This window comes from Triticum urartu, chromosome 4A (assembly GCF_056163025.1).
Source record: "Triticum urartu cultivar PI428250 chromosome 4A, HENAU_Tu73, whole genome shotgun sequence".
NCBI classification, from domain to species: domain Eukaryota; kingdom Viridiplantae; phylum Streptophyta; class Magnoliopsida; order Poales; family Poaceae; genus Triticum; species Triticum urartu.
The window spans coordinates 454,074,979-454,084,889 of NC_141876.1; positions in this window are offsets into that span (position 1 = coordinate 454,074,979).

Genomic DNA, 9,911 nt, shown 5'->3' on the forward strand with positions numbered 1-9,911 from the left:
AGGGAGGAACAATGATCATCTTCATGGGCTTATAAAGCCTTGTAATAGCTTAGTTGTGAAAACACTGTATGCTTTGCTTATGCCATCGCGCATAAAACACTTCTATGTGATTCTGTGTTTCCTGATGCCACTGTATGCATCATATTTAATGTTTGCTTCTGCAATATTTGAACTCTGTTCCTGTAGATACAAAGAAAAGACTGGCTTGGCGGCTTAGAACCAAATGGGTTAAAACACCCGGTTTATAGCCAATATGTTTATCATAGTAGGAACCAGAAACATATATAAACAAAGGACAAGGCTGAGACTAACTCTTTTAGTTAATACAGCAGGTAATTGCGTATAATTAATAACCATACCTTGTACCTTTTGATCCTTAGACCGCCGGTTTGAATAACCCGGGTGATGAAATTGATAATTCAAACTTTATGAGAAGTCAATGCTTTTGAGTACTCAATGATCATTATACCTTGGTAGCTGTGTTGTCAAATAGTCGAGCCGGTGAAGAAGACCAGGCTACTTATTTGTAATATTGAGACAACAAAAAACTAAAAGGCAAACAACATATAATAAGCATAATTTAGCCTTGTATTCAAAATGTTGGGGGCTTCTGATTCGAATACGATCAGTAAACCGAACCAAAGGGGTTAAGCTAAGGTTTGAATACGACCATATAGCCCCCAGTGGTTTTGGCGTTGCGCCGATCAAGAGGGTACCGACAGCTATGTTCTCTTTGGTTCGAATACGACCTATGTTTGAACAGGAAGCCCCCCAATGACCTTGAGAGGTTTTTAACGACCCTGATTCGAATACGATCCAAGTCGGACCCAAAAGGGGTTAAGCTACGATTCGGATACGATCAAGAAGCCCCCAAGTGAGTTTGGCCTTGAGCCGATCAAGAGGGTTACGACAGCTATGTTCTCTTTGGTTCGAATACGACCTATGTTTAAATAGGAAGCCCCCAAGTGACCATGATAATTGCAGCTAGATTCGAATACGATCATAAGCCGGACCAAAAAAGGGTTAGACTTGATTCAAATATGATCAACTCCTTAATAGTCATTTGAGAATAAGAAATAACACAGATGCATAATCTTTAAAAAGAAAAGAGACCGATGGTCTTATTTTATTACTTATCATGGTATATACAATGTCAAAGTATGTACATGATGAGAGCCGGTGGCTCAGGTGTAGTATGGACGAAGTTGAGCAATGTTCCATGGCCGGCGGGTCTCCTCCTCCGACTTACATGAGTCTTTGTGCTCTCGAACGTCAATGAGGTAATATGACCCGTTGTCTAAGTTCTTACTGACCACAAAAGGTCCTTCCCAAGGTGGGGATAACTTGTGTGCATCTGAGAGATCCTGGATGAGCCGGAGCACCAGGTCGCCTTCCTGAAAAGTCCTGGACTTAACCCGGCGGCTGCGATAACGGTGGAGGTCCTGTTGATAAATTGCTGACCGGGCCGCTGCTAAGTCTCTTTCTTCATCCAATAAGTCAAGTGCATCCTGTCTGGCTTGTTCATTATTAGCTTCAACATAAGCCGCCACACGGGGTGAGTCATGACGGATGTCACTAGGCAACACTGCTTCTGCTCCATAAACCATGAAGAAAGGTGTGTAACATGTAGACCTGTTGGGTGTGGTGTTGATACTCCACAACACCGAGGGTAACTCCTCCACCCAACAACCCGGCGTTCGCTGTAAGGGAACCATAAGCCGGGGCTTTATACCTTTCAAAATTTCCTGATTGGCTCTCACAGCTTGACCATTGGATTGAGGATGAGCTACAGAAGAAACATCAAGCCGGATGTGCTCACGTTGACAAAACTCCTCCATAGCCCCTTGGGATAGATTAGTGCCATTGTCAGTGATAATTCTGTGTGGAAAACCAAAACGGAAGACCACCTTTTTCATGAACTGAACCGCCGTGGCCGCGTCACACTTACTCACTGGTTCGGCCTCAACCCACTTAGTGAATTTATCAACTGCCACCAAGAGATGTGTCTTTTTATCCTTAGACCTTTTGAAAGGTCCCACCATGTCAAGCCCCCATACCGCAAACGGCCAAGTGATTGGAATCATGCGGAGCTCCTGAGCCGGCACATGTGCCCGTCGTGCAAACTTTTGACATCCATCACATCTACAGACCAGATCTTCTGCATCAGCATGATCCGTCAACCAGTAAAAACCATGATGAAAAGCCTTGGCCACCAGAGATTTTGACCCGGTGTGATGACCACAATCGCCTTCATGGATCTCACGAAGTATTTCTTGACCTTCTTCGGGGAAAACACACCGCTGAAACGCTCCAGAGACACCGTGATGGTATAATTCTCCATCCAAAATCGTCATTGACTTAGACCGCCGGGTTATCTGTCGAGCTAGGGTCTCATCCGCTGGCAACTCTCCCCGAGTCATGTAAGCCAAGAACGGTACTGTCCAATATGGGATGACATGAAGAGCCGCCACCAACTGTGCCTCCGGGTCAGGAACAACTAAATCTTCCTCTGTGGGAAATTTGACAGACGGGTTATGTAAGACATCCAAAAAGGTGTTAGGTGGTACTGGCTTACACTGAGACCCCAACCGGCTTAAAGCATCAGCCGCTTCGTTCTTTACACGGTCAATGTGCTCCACCTAATATCCTTTAGAATGCCCTGCAACAGCATCAACCTCCCGGCGATAAGCCGCCATGAGAGAGTCCTTGGAATCCCACTTGCCTGATACCTGTTGAGCCACTAGATCTGAGTTGCCAAGACATCTGACCCGGCTCAAACTCATCTCTTTCGCCACTCGAAGACCATGGAGCAACGATTCATACTCTGCTGCGTTATTAGTGCAAGGAAACATCAACCGTAACACATAACAAAATTTGTCACCTCGCAGAGAGGTTAACACAACTCCAGCCCCCGAGCCTTCCAACTGTCTGGACCCATCAAAATGAATAGTCCAATACGTGTTGTCTAGTTTCTCTTCTGGCATCTGCATTTTTGTCCAGTCATTAATGAAGTCAACCAGTGCTTGGGATTTGATTGCGGTACGTGGCACATACTTCAACCCATGAGACCCAAGCTCAATTGCCCACTTGGCGACTCGCCCAGTGGCTTCTCTGTTTTGAATAATGTCTCCCAAAGGAGCAGAGCTAACCACGGTGATCGGATGTCCCTGAAAATAATGCTTAAGCTTCCGGCTTGCCATGAAAACCCCCATGTACGAGCTTCTGCCAATGTGGATATTGTTGCTTGGATTCAATTAACACCTCCTTGACGTAGTAAACCGTCCGTTGAATTGGATGCTCCTTGCCAGCCTCCTTGCGCTCCACCACAATAGCTACACTAACAGGCCGTGAGTTAGTGGCCACGTATAACAGCAGTGGCTCTTTCTCAACTGGAGCAGCCAGGACCGGCGGCTCAGCAAGCTGCGTTTTCAAATCTTCAAAAGCAGAGTTTGCAGCATCGCTCCAAACAAAATCATCTGTTTTCTTCATCATCTTCTCCCCTAACCGGCTTATGAACCGTCTCAAAGCATCAACACGGCCAGCCAGTCGTTGAACGTCATTGATGCATGTTGGCTTGGCCAGGGATGTAATTGCCTTGATTTTCTCCGGGTTAGCCTCAATACCTCGGTCAGACACCAAAAAACCCAAGAGCTTGCCGGCTGGAACTCCAAAAACACACTTGGCTGGGTTAAGCATCATTTTGTAGAACCGGAGATTATCAAAAGTCTCTTTCAGATCTGTGACCAATGTTTCCTCTTTCCTGGACTTTACCACTATATCATCCACATAAGCATGACATTACGCCCAATTTGATTGTGAAGACAATTCTGCACACACCATTGGTAAGTCGCCTGGGCACTCTTAAGCCCAAAAGGCATAGACACATAGCAGAAAGCTCTGAAAGGAGTGATAAAAGCCGTCTTCTCCTGATCCTTGACTGCCATCTTAATCTGATGATAACCGGAATAAGCATCCAAGAAACTCAAACATGCGCAACCTGCCGTAGCATCAATGATCTGATAGATACGGGGGAGGGCAAAAGGATCAGCCGGACAAGCCTTGTTCAGATCAGTGTAATCCACACACATATGCCATGTGCCATTCTTTTTGAGTACCAACACCGGGTTGGCTAACCATTCTGGGTGAAAGACCTCTACAATGAACCCAGCTGCCAAAAGCCGGGCCACCTCTTCTCCAATGGCCTTGCGCCTTTCTTCATTGAACCGCCGGAGAAACTGTCTGACAGGTTTAAACTTTGGATCAATATTGAGAGTGTGCTTAGCGAGTTCCCTCAGGACACCCGGCATGTGTGAAGGTTTCCATGCGAAGATGTCCCGGTTCTCACGGATGAACTCGATGAGCACGCTTTCCTATTTTGGATCCAAGTTAGCACTGATGATGAATTGCTTGGATGAGTCGCCAGGCACAAAGTCAACCATCTTGGTGTCATCAGCTGATTTGAACTTCAACACTGACTCATGCTCTGTTGTTGGTTTCTTTAGTGATGTCATGTCTGCCGGGTCAACATGATCTTTGTAAAATTTTAACCCCTTTGTTGCATAGACAGATTCAGCATAGGCAGCATCACCTTCTTCACACTCCAAAGCTATTTTCCAGCTCCCGTGTACTGTAATGGTGCCCTTGTAACCCGGCATCTTAAGCTGCAGACACACATAACAGGGCGGAGCCATGAATTTGGCATAAGCCGGCCATCCAAACAGAGCATGATACGGGCTTTTGATCTTAACCACCTCAAAGGTTAATTTTTCTGCTCTAGAGTCATACTCATCTCCAAAGGCTACTTCTAGTTCAATCTTACCCATTGGGTATGCCGACTTGCTAGGAACCACACCGTGAAAAATACTGTTGGATTGTTTAAGACTCTTATCAGTCAATCCCATCCGGCGGAACATCTCATAGTAGAGGATGTTGATGCTGCTGCCCCCATCCATGAGTACTCTAGTGAATTTGTATCCACCAACCTGAGGTGCCACCACCAAAGCCAAGTGACCTAGATTATCGACCCGGGGTGGGTGATCCTCTCCGCTCCACACAATAGGCTGCTCTGACCAACGTCAGTAACATGGAACCGCCGGCTCAACGGCATTGACGGCCCTCTTGTGAAGTTTTTGGTCTCTCTTACATAAGCTAGTGGTGAATACATGGTATTGCCCACTATTCAGCTGCTTCAGATTGCTCTGATATCCGGACTGCAGTTGCTGATTACCTTGGCTGGGTTGTGGATTAACCCTCCTTGGTTACCAGGATGACCCTGACCATGGAAACCTTCTCCACCTAAGCCGGCGCCCGGGCCTTGGAAACCGCCTCCACCTGAGCCGCCACCTGGGCCGTGACCCCCATCAAACTTGTTTGAATTTTTAAATGCCTTCATGATCGTACAATCTTTCCACAGGTGGGTGGCTGGATTCTCCCAGGTGCCGTGTTTTGGACAAGGCTCATTCAATAATTGCTCAAGGGTGGGACCTGACTCGCCCGACCGAGGGGGCTATCTTCCCTTGCGCCGTTGATTTCCTCCCTGTGTATTGGTGTTAGCAACAAACGCATCATCCTAACGTTTATTACCTCCTTGATTTGCCGGGTTATGCTGGTGACCCTTTCCGTGCCATTCTTCTTTCCCTTTGTTGCCTTTTCTTCGTCAGACACCGGGTCCTTGGTAGTATCAGAATCAGCATACTTGACGAGAGCCGCCATTAATGTTCCCATGTCATTACAGTCACGCTTGAGTCGCCCCAGCTTCTGCTTCAGAAGTTCAAAATGGAAATTTTTCTCCAACATCAAGACCGCTGAGCCGGCATCCATCTTATCAGATGAATGTATTATCTCCTTGACCCGACGCACCCAATGGGTTGTGGATTCACCATCCTCTTGCTTGCAATTGGTCAGGTCCATAATCGACATAGGCTGCTTACACGTGTCTTTAAAGTTCTGGATGAACCGGGCCTTCAACTCCACCCATGAGCCGATAGAATTGGGTGGCAGTCCCTTCAACCAAGTACGAGCTATTCCATCTAACATCATAGTGAAATACTTGGCCATTGCAGCACCGCTGACCTCCAATAACTCCATAGCCATCTCGTAACTCTCAATCCAAGCCCCGGGCTGTAAGTCAGCCGTGTAATTAGGTACCTTACGAGCCCCCTTAAAGTCCCTTGGCAAACTCTCATTACGTATGGCCAGCACCAAGCGAGGAACGCCTCCAGTTCTTGTGGCCACTGCTGCCTCGACCGAGATTGCTGGATAAGCCGGAAAAGTTTGATGAGCCGCCTGGTCTACTGCCATTTGAACTGCTCATTGTGCCTCTTGACGAATCCTCTCCTGATCCGCCAAGTTAAGGGCTCCAGCCTGCACCGGCTCATGCCTATATGGCCGGTTGTCGCGTTGAGCATTGCCTGACATCTCTGCGGATTCCATATGCCTACTGTAACTCGGGCTCCGGCTTTGGTGAGGAGTTGAATGGATCCTGTCTCGACTGTAGGAGTATGCATCCTGCTGCGCCATAGCTGTTTGAAGAAGTTCTCTTGCCCTTCGTGTTTCAATTGCCGCCGGTGAGTCATCTTCCATCGGAAGAGCCGCTAGACGAGCCGATGCTGCGATGAGGTTTTCCAAAGGGTTGGAGAAGTGACCCGGCCGCGTTGGGGCGTAATGAGGCAGAGCGGTAATTATACGAGGCGGATCCATGGCACGCGGCTGGACTGGTGCGCCGGGTGTTGTAATCTAGGGTGCCTCTGGCGGGTTACTTCCCCCGGCTCCGGGTGTGTGAAAAAGATTCTTAGGATCGAGCGTCAGAGGGAGACGTGATTGGGTTTTCTGATGCCTCCTCCTCATGACCTCATTCGACGTGTTCAGATCCACCGAGAGCCGGAAGGTCTCTACTTGAAGCTATTGAGCACGAATGTCCAAAGCCGCCCACTCTGCTACCATCCTGACTTCCTCTGCGACTAGATTTTCCTTAGCCTGCACCATCTCTTCACGTACGCGTGCCACCTCTGCGTCATGCTAGGCTTTATCCGCTGGCTCTACCACGGCAGTCAACAGAGTCGTCAGTTTATCCATGAGGTCCATCAAGATCTGAGCCGGGGGGCGCGCGGGGTCTCCTGACCCGGCTGCAGCCGACCCGATAGCTGCTGCCGCCGCTGATGTAGAGTTCTGCTCCGGCTGTGTCCCTGCCATGAAGACTCTGGCCCAATTCGGCGGCTCAAGAGGGTCCGAAATACTGCTGCCATCAGAACAGCCCCCGAGCATGCCGTCCTGTAGCTGCTACAAAGAGTCCGTCTTTCCCGTTGATGATGCAGTGTCAGAACAGACGACCGTCTCACCGCCCTCCACCGGCCCTTCAGAGTATTCACCGCCGTGGACGCAGCCTACGAAGGCATGCTTCACGACAGATTGAACACAGGTGATCTTTGTGTGCTGAGCCGTTTCGATGAGGTTGGTGTGGACGTCCAGCTCAGGGCCTAACTCGCCCGATCCGGCCGATGAAGACGTGAATTACGCCGAAGGGGACCCGGTATCTGTACTCAATTGAGCCGCCCTCGGGGCCCCAGCCTTTGTCATTGATGTAGAGCTTGCTGCGACGACTCTTGGTTATCTGGCCCACAGCGTATCCCTTGAGCCCTTCGAAGTTGCCCTTCAAGAACTCAAATCCACCGTGCGCTGGCCCCACGGTGGGCGCCAACTATCATGGAATTGTCACGGCAGATTTCCTAGAGCAAGGACTTAGTCATAGGGCCATGGCACTAGGAAGCTTAAAGGGGTTAATCGGGACAAAGGACACGAGAGGGTTTTATACTAGTTCGGCCCCTTACGATGAAGGTAAAAGCCTACGTCTAGTTGGGATTGGTATTGCTGGGGTTTCGATCACCAAGAGGCTCAACTCGCCGGCTTGGTTATCGACTTGTTGTTTCTTGCCCTAAGCTGCCACCGGGTCGTCCCCTTATATACACGGGTTGATGCCTGGTGGCCTACAGAGTCCCGGCCGGCTCATAATCGTGTCCGGCTCGGTGACTTCCTTTACAAGCCTTCCTTTACAAGTCTTTCCTTACATACAGCGGTTCACAATATCAGGCCTTAAACCGTCTTCAGGCCTTTGGGCCTCCTATAAGACTTGATAAACTACAATCTTGAATGTTTACTGGGCTTCTTGTGTAACCCGCCATTGGGGCTGAACCGGCCCCTCCTGGGCGGGTCATAACCGATAGTAATATCCCCAACACAGTTGCTGAAAGACTTCGGCTGGTTTGCGAGGAACTGGTTGAGGGTAGCAAACTGAGTTTGATTGTTTCCATTACCTTGATTTCCTTGGTTGCGCTCTTGCAAGAGTTGCATAATCAACTGCGTGTTGGCGTTGGTAGCGGCCATCACAGCTTTCCTTTCCTCCGGAGGTGGAGGTGGTGGCGGTGGTTCCGGATTCTGACGCGTTGGAGGAGCCATCCTGAAGAGGGTGACATCCGTTAGCATCTTGAAAGACATATATTCAAGCTGAATCAAATGGATCGAAATTGCAACATATAGCCTTAACATTCGAACAAAAATGAACGAATGAATTCTGAAGTAAATCATCACAGTTCCATAAATTGAGAAGCCACTTAGATAGAGGTAGATGAATAAAACAACAAGGTACGGATATGAACAAATACTTGGTAAGGATTACCCAATCATGAACCAAATATCCGCGGAAGAAATACTAGAGCTACATGAATTCCCACCTATGAAACTCCCGAAATTTTCCGGTTATGCAATCAGGTGTTGGGGATACAGGGGAAGCATAATATCTCACCCAAAACTAGCAAATCCTACATCCAGCTGTATCCATCCTTCAACACATAACCAAGAAACCTTCGGAAATCATTTACCTCAACCTTCAAAAAGCATCCGTTATACGAGTTATGGCAATACTCCCGAACTCCCGCCCCAGTACTGGGTGGCGTCGAGGTTATCTCACCAACAACTGCATAAAAGGGATTTTCCATGTCGGCGAACTCAGGTATTCCAGAACTGCAACGATAAAATTGTGACGACAATACCTCGGAGCTCAACTCCCCGGGACACTGCCACAACCCCTAAATGTCAGGAGGCACCAAGAACAATGTTCTCGTCACAAAACCATCAGAACGATTCCAAGATACCTGTGTGATCCTAAATTTTTTTAGTGAAATTTGAGAAGAGAAGAGTCAAAACTCTACGTCAGGATGCCTCACCAGAGCGACAAAGGGCTGAGGAGTAAAAAGAATCCTACTCTCCGATATATATAATCCTAAAAGACTCAAAACATTTTTCTAGACTCAACAACGCCAGCGATTCGATCAAGCAGGGGGCTCCTAAGTCGGGGAAGGCTCTGATTACCAACTTGTAACACCCATGATGCGGCTATATCTCCCACATGTCGGGGCACGACTTAGAGGCATAACCGCATTGTAGGCATGTCGCAAGAGGGGTAATCTTTACACATCCCATGTACTGAATAAGAAGGAGATACAGAGTTGGCTTACAATCGCCACTTCACACAATACATAAATATAGCATTACATTATCCAGATACAATCAAGGTCCGACTACGGAACCAAAATAAAGACAACCCCAAATGCATAAGATCCCCGATCACCCCAACTGGGCTCCACCACTGATCGTCTGGAAAGGAAATGTAGTAACGTCCTGAGTCCTCATCGAACTCCCACTTGAGTTCGGTTGCATCCCCTGGAATGACATCATCGATACCTGCATCTGGTTTTGGAAGTAATCTGTGAGTCACGGGGACTCAGCAATCTCACACCCTCGAGATCAAGACTTAATCTTATGGGAAGGAAAAAGTAGTGAGGTGGATCTGCAACAAGCACTAGCATATATGGTGGCTAACATACACAAATGAGACTGAGAAGAGAAGGCCAAAGAAC